We start from the raw sequence: 8,175 nt of genomic DNA, 5'->3' as shown, positions 1-8,175 counted from the left end.
CGGCGGGCCGCCTTCCGTGAGAAAATTTTTGTGGCAGTTGGAGAAGCGTAACTTTGTGAAGGCAACATCTGTCTTTGGAAAGCAGAATGTCCTGAGGTGATTCTTTGAATCACTGAGTTCTTTTTGGGTTTCACCACGTCATCGGGGAGCCCCTTTGGTGTCCCTCACAGGGACTGTTTCCCGGAACGGCCCACCAGAGTCGCTTCCCGGGACGTGGGGCGCCGGGCTGACGCCAGACTGCCTACGGTCCTGCACCCCTCCACTGGAGCCTGGGCCTCACGACAGCGAAGACAACTGTAGACTTGTTGAAAAACAAATGAAGCAAAATTGTCCCAACTGTAGGATTACAGTTGATGTCACTTTGGTGAACACTGTAAGACTATGGTTCGTTGTTGGGGAAAACGAATTACCACAACTGATTACCGTGTGGTGCTTTCCAGGTGAACAAATTGGGAGATGTGATCTCAAAAAATGAATGGCAATCCAGTTTTGTTTATGTAAGTCAGGTCACATGAGAATCTGAAAGCGTCTTAAAACCAGGAAGCTGTGCACTGGCTGGAGGACAGAGCTGGGCGATAGGTTTGATTGCTTCCTCTGTAGCAATTCCTATTGTCCAACAAATATGGTCTTTGAAAGAGGAAACATTTCATGGCCCAGGCCGTGGTACCAGCTCTGCGCGTAAAACTGTTTCGAGGAATCAGAAAAGAGGTGATAAAACATTTGCAAAAAATAAAGATAAAAAATAAAAATAAACGAGCCGAAACTAAACGTAAACAATAACCGTAGAAGCACATTTGGTAGAATGACACATCATCAAAAGCAGTATGCTTCTTTCACTATGGCCCGTAGTGTTCTGAGTTGAAATTTCTGTAACCAAGATTTTAGCACTAGTAAAACAATTATATTTTGTTACAGAATCATAATATTACCCTTTTTTCTAATCAGGGTATAGGTACATTTATTAATCCTCTGATTTGCTAACCATTCTGACAAGCTGGCCCAGAATTCTCTGTGTCTGTCAAGGCACATTCAGCAGGTCTAGTCAATACCAAGAAAACTACAGCATTTATTTCTTCTCCAGCTGAGAATTCTGCTCAGTTTACTTTTTAAATTATTTTTTTATTTTTTTTATTTTTTATTTTTTTTTGTGCCAACTATATGGTAAAGTGTGAGGATTTAGCAACGAACAAGACAAACACAGCCCCTGCCCACATGGGAAGTTACACTTAGAGCCAGAGACACGGACATTCAGTAATTACACAAGTTTTCTGTTACCATGCGGCAAGAAAGAAGTACAAGATGCTGTTAGAAATTATAAGAAGGGAATCAATCTGATCTGTGGGTCAGGGAAGGCCTGAAAGATGAATGGGATTTGGCTAGGTGATGCAAATGAAGTGGATGTACCATCAGAGGGAATGTCTTATCTAAAGGTCTTTCTGACAGGAGAAATTTAAGGCCAGGGTGGCTGAAGCTCAGTGTTCCAGTGGAGAATGGTGAGAAACCAGTGGCCCAAAGAAGTTTTCTAATTTTATCCTGAGAGATGGGAAGCCTCTGAAAGACTTGCTTTTACAATAAGGAAATGAGGAAAGCCCTGTGGAGGCTCCGTCTCTGGGTTGAGGAAATACACCATTGCTTTCTTGCAAGTATGAGGGCCCCAAGCCATCATACTAAAAGAAAAACTTTCTGCATAGATCTCTGCCTTACTGATACCTAGAATACTGGGTTAAGTGCCAGTACTTGAAATGATCAAATGGCCAAGAGCAGGTCACAATGCACTAATATGGCAGGTATAGAGAAAATGGCAAAGGCACTCCCCAGAAGAAAAGAGTGTTGAGCAAACAAATCCATCAATATCCATTTCAAATATCAGATCACACTATAGTCATTCTGAGAGAGCCTTAGTCACTCTAGCTGACTGATTTGTCCTTTCCCATATGATGTAACTCCCATTCTTGAGGGAAAAATTTAAACCTCAAATTTTACTTTTGGAAGTACTGTTAAAATCATAATAGCTAAGATGCTAAGTGGTTGTATTAGGACATATCCAAATTTCATAAGTGGTTCTATGCATGAAAGAGAAAAAACAATACTGTGAATGTCAACTATAACACACTTTTCCATGTGTCTGATTTTGTTATCCTGTGAGTTAAGCTAGACTGTCTGTGCTCTTACGAATAGTTCGTGTCATCTGTGCACACAAGAACAGGTATATGCTGTGTGAGTACATGAAGACAGGTACAGATCATCTATGCTCATGAGACAGTTATATGCATCTATGTGCAAGGGGCTAGGTACCTATAGTCTGTGCATATAAGGATAGGTACTTGTCATCTGTGCATATAAGAGGGGCGTGACATCTATGCACATCAGGAGAGGTAATCTGTATCTTCTGTGGGCCTGAGAGGGTCTTATTATATCTTCACTTCACTGAATAAACACTATTACATAATTAATGTAATGCAAATTATTCCAGTGCCTATGAAGCACAAAAGTGAAGGTAAATGAAAATATGTTGGAGTTTTTTTTTTTGGTTTGTTTATTTGTAATATATATGACACCAGTCTCCATCATGGCAGCTTGAAGGCCTTTGGAGACAGGACAGGGTGATGTTGGCTAGCATTTAACCTAGTTAACCCTCTGTTCCTCATCTGCAGAGAGGGTTGACCTCACAGAGTTGTTATGAAGATTAAGTAAACTGACATGAAAAAAAGCTAGCAGAGTGGCTAGCACATAGCAGGCACAAAATAATTAGTCCGTACAAAAAGAATTTACTACCTAGGACCCAGTTCTTGGGTCTAATACTGTTCTCCAATAAAATAACTGGGTGCCTTGGTGAAATGGCTGATTCTAGGACTGAGGCAGGAAATACTCAAGAAGATCCTGGAGCATCTTACAGTGCCAGAAAGTAAGGAAGTACTCAAAAAGCGAAACAGAGGTATGTGTCTTAGCTCAGGCTGCCACAACAAAATATCATAGGCTGATGGCTTAAGCAACAGAAATTTCTTATAGTTCTGGAGGCCAGCAAGTCCAAGGTCAAGTGCCAGCAAGGTAGATTTTATTCTGAGACCTCTCTTCTTGGTTTGTAGTCAGTCACCACCTCACTGTGTGCTCACATAACCTCTTCTTTGTGTGTATGACAGGAGAGAGAGCGAGCAAGCTCTCCGGTAGCTCTTCTTACAAAGGCAGTAATCCCATCATAGGAGGGCCCTCATGCACTCATCTAAGCCTAATTACCTTCCAAAGGCCCCATTTCTAAATTCCATCCTATTTGGGATTAAGACTTCAATATATGAATGCGGGTGGGAGAACACATTCAGTCCATAACAGTATACCAAAGGGTCACAGGAGCAAAATGAGCCCCCAGTGCCCAAAGAGCCCCAATGCCAATTTGAGCAGCAAAATAATGTAATATTAGATAATAACCCAAACTGTAAAATAAATATCCATGAGTCCATGCTGATACAAGGAAACGACTGAGGAGCTAAATGTCAGAAGACAGACAAATTTCCCATGCAAAAGAATTCCAAATAATTTACAAAGGTACTCCACACTCAGATGGGGAAGCATAGCTCCCCACTCTTTAAGTGTTGGCTGCATGTAGTGACTTCTTTCTGCAGAGTAGAGCATGAAAAAGAAAAATAAAGAGAAGTTTTACAGTGGAGAAATCTGACAAATACTAATACAGCCAGGTGATCAAGGTCAACATGAATAGTCATAAACCATGATTATACAAAGAGATAAAAATGATATTTGACCTCTTTGATCTTCTTCTCATGAACTCATAACCCCAGTCTAATTATGAGAAAAATACTAGACAAATTCTAAGAGAGGGGCATTCTACAAAATACCTGACCAGTAGTCCTCAAAACTGTCAATGTCATCAAAACCAAGGAAAGTCAGAAGAAGTATCACAGTCTGCAGAAGCCAAAGGAGACATGACAACTAAATGTAATTGGTATCCTGGATGGGGTCCTGGAGCAGAAAAAGGACATTAGGTAAAAACTAAGGAAATCAAAATAAAGTATTTTGACAATGTGTCAATATTGGTTCATTAATTGTAACAAAGATAAAATACTGATGTGAGATGTTAATAATAGGGGCACTGGGTGCAGGGGAAATGGGAATTCTCAATACTGTTTTTTCAATATTTTGCAAATCTACAATTGTTCTAAAAATTAAAATCTATTTTTTTTTTAAAAAGCATTTGAGGTACATTACAGCGTTAACGTTAACTTAAAACGGAACACTCTGAAACATTAACAAACCAGAGTAAACCCAGACTTCAGCCAAATTGGTAAAGAAGCTGAGCTCAGCAGAGGAGCCCTGAGCCCCAAGTTCAACCTTGACCACTAGTGGTAACTGTGACTCTGCCAGGTGAACCAAAGACATGCAGAGAAATGGAGCCAGAGATAGCGGGGTGGGGGCGGGGGGCAGGCAGGACTACAGAAGCTCCTCCAGGAGGGGAAGAGAGTGGCAAAGAGGAAAGTAGAAGTGGAGGGAGACCACTATGGGGCCGCGAGATAATGTGGAAGCCCAGAGAGTCATCACTGGGCTACTGAGGAAGCCCCATCCTCACGTGAAGGCCCGTATGCCAGGTCCAGGAGCCAGGTCAATCCCTGGGAGCGGCAAGGCTGAGAGGAGAAGGGAATGAGAAGCTGCCCAGACAGAGGAATGTGGTTGTCCCGTTGACTCATTCCCACATTCTTTTTCATCTTTCTCAATCATTAGGTGTTTATTGAGTCCCCACTCTGTGCCAGGCACTGTGCCAAGTGCTGGCAGTCCTACGGAGCAAGACACTGGGGTTGAAGAAGTGAAGGGCTGGTGCCCATCAGATGAGAAGGAGGCCAAGGAAGTATCACCACCAGGCTGGGTGGGCTTGGGGGCCAGGATTCTTTGGCTTAGAGTCAAGAATCTTCTAGACCTTTGTCATCATTTCTCCCCTTAATGTTTTTTTCAGGTTCCTATAGTAACAATCAGGTTGTGTGTGCACTTAAACTAGGATTCAGATTTGCTTGAGCTTCATGGGTGTAGCCACCAGCATCCATTCACATAAATGCTGGGGTTTGGGCTGGAAGAGGAAGGTGGGGTTTGTTTTCTTTTTCTTTGCAAAGGTTTCTGAGGGAGAAGCTGTGATTTAGAGGGACATGTGCGCTTTTGTAGTCCTTACCAAAAAAAAAAAAAAAAAAGGGACATTTCTCCCACCTCTGTGAACAACCCATTGCTTCAGCCTGGTGGGAACTGGAGTAAATGCAGAGCGGCTTTAATGTCTCCAGGATTTGTGTTTTTGTAAACATCAGGAATTGGCCCCTTGGCAAATGGGCAGCAACTTTAAAAAGAAACAATTGAAGCAAAGGCTGTGCTAAGGGGCCTGTCCTCAAGAGACTTTGATGGTAGGAAATATTAATGGTGCAGCACATTACGGTGGGGGCTTAGGAGCTGGCTAAGAAATACTTGGTGATGGAGACTGGAGATTTGTTCTGTTACTGTTAGAGAGACCCACTGCAGCCACAGGTGGGAAGACTGCAGAGCCAAAATGGTCGATTTCCTTTCAAAAACTTCTAGCCTTATCTTGGCTAAACTATGAGTGAAGCCAAAGGTATAGCATCCAGAACAGCTTGTGAGATCAGAGTATGTCTAGGACAGAGAGAATTGGGGGAAAGAAGTGGAGAATGATCAGAGAAGCTACAAATACCCACTAATTCTGGTATGCCGTCTGGCGGACCATTCCTTCTCAGTTCCACAGATCCAGTTCTTCCCTATTCTTTAAACCATAAATGTAACATTAAGATATATATTGTCAGGCTTTTTGCTATTGATTTGTCTCTTATACTCTATTCTCATCTCATAGAAAGGTAAGGCTCTGTCTTACACACATACTGCTGTGTCGTGTACTTATTGAGGCTTTAGAAAAAATAGCTGAGGGAATGGGAGCCTCCATCTGAATGGGGGATCTGGGGGTACACGGGGACATCCACTACAGTTTGCACTGCTTGAATCCACTTATCACTTATGATAAGTTAATCGATCTGTGAATAGCTTCTTCAGGATTTAAATGGTCTCCTTTCCTAGAGAAATATGCCTGAAAATAGCTAGTGGATGAACTACAGTTCCCATTGTTGCAGCTGACTTCATGGCCTCTCTGATATTTACCACCTGCTTCCCCTACTATGCCTTCTAGATTCCCCTCACCATTGGCTAACGCCTCTTTTGGTCTAAATAGCTTACCTATTAGGGTGACCCATACCTTCATCCTTGAGAAATCTATACCCTTTGTTACCATGTCCTTTTAAGGCCTTAGCCACTGCATTTGTATATTTGCCATCAAGATTGGACATGAGATACTTCATGCAAAAGAAATACAGAAAAAATAAACCAGAAACTCATGAGATTGGTTACTTACAAGGGATGGATGAAAATTGAATAAAAAGAATGGGAATGGGAATAATGTAGAAGGGGTAAGGGGGAGAGTGATACCTGTGAGTATACCTTTTTGTGTAGCTCTGACTCTGAGAACCACGCTAAGGTTTCACACACCCAAGAAATAAATAGTTAACACCAACTAGGATGTGGAAGAAACCCAACCTGAAATGCAAACAGTAAGCAATGAATGTAACCACTACAAAAGAACAATGTAACCACACTGTGGCAAAGAGAGAAACTAACCTGAGTAACTTTAGAAAATAGCATTTTGATTGGATAAGGCTAAATAGGAAAAGAACTGTATGCAAATAATATGCACTAGTTGCTAAATTTTTCAAAGGGGCATGACGGCAATTCTGAAGCTATTTTATTTATATGCTAAGACTGAGCAAATAAGTAAATACATTTGGATAATAAGAGCAAGTTCCTCACTGTTGAAGATAGGACTTACAAATAAGGAAAGAGGAAGACTAGAATGGACCCTGTGTGTTGGATTGGAATCAGAGGTTATCAGAATGAACTCATGAATTGTAGTATATACGCAGAATGGCATAGAAATAAATATGGATGTGTTTGTAAGTGTGTGTGAGAACATATATGTAGCTTTGTACATTGAGAGGACCTAGAAACAACAACACCCCAGGAGCAATGATCCCACCTGGAGACCAAATCCTGGTTTCTAAATATCTTTCTTCGATGAGAAGAACTAGGGCTTATTGGAGAACTGGTTGATTCCAGAGTTGAGCAGGGAAAAGACAAGAAGAATCTGGCATGCTTATGGTGTCAGAAGTAAAGAAATGCTCAAAAAATTATGAGAGCATATCAAAAGAACATAGGAGTTAATTTTTAAAAGTTCCCAATGGTTAGATCTGAGACAATTTGAGTAATAAAATAGTAGTAATGAGTGATAACATGCAGAAAAAAATAAATATTTATGAGTTCATACTGACATAAATAAATAATTAAATAAACAAATAAATGGCAGAGAAGAAACAGCTCTTCCTTACAGCAAATTCCAATTAATAAATGTAGAAAGAATAATTGAAATAGCAAATCACCATGAGAAAAACACTGCAGTAATAATTGTTGCAGGCATAACTTTCAAAGAATGTTAAAATCAATAGGTGAGAGTATAATGAGAAACAAGATATTCACATATTTTCAAAGTATCTCCTCACAAAATACTTATAAATTACAATAGGAAAAATAATAACTATGATACAGTGGAAAAACCTGGAAGATACCACTTTGACCAAGTGATCAAAGTTAACAACAAGAATAAGACACACCATGGCCCCCTGTTATAACGTACTGAGGCACATGACTCCTGTGGCATTCTTGCCAAGTGCATAACCTCAACCTAATCATGAGAAAACATCATGAAATAACTGGCCAGTATTCTTCAAAAATATTAAGGTCATGAAAGACACAGAAACCCTGAGAAACTTTCCAGATTAGAGGAACTAAGGAGATATGATAAGTAAAGGCAACGCAGGATGTCAGATTGGATTCTGGACCAGAAAAAGGACATTAATAGGATAACTGGAGAAAATTGGGTCTTTAGATTTGTTAATAGTGCTGTGTCAATGTTAATTTCCTAATTTTGATCGTTGCTCCATAGTCAGATTAGCTTTGGCTGGGGCATTGGGAGTAGAAGCAACCATTGTGCCCCTCCCCCGCCCCCCTGTACCACCCATTGTGTTACTAGGCAGATACTACTGGTTATCATAGCCAGAAGGAGGTAAGATTCTCCAT

The sequence above is a fragment of the Pteropus alecto genome, unplaced genomic scaffold (genome assembly GCF_000325575.1).
Source record: "Pteropus alecto unplaced genomic scaffold, ASM32557v1 scaffold7, whole genome shotgun sequence".
NCBI lineage: Eukaryota > Metazoa > Chordata > Mammalia > Chiroptera > Pteropodidae > Pteropus > Pteropus alecto.
Note: the sequence above shows the minus strand (reverse complement) of the source record.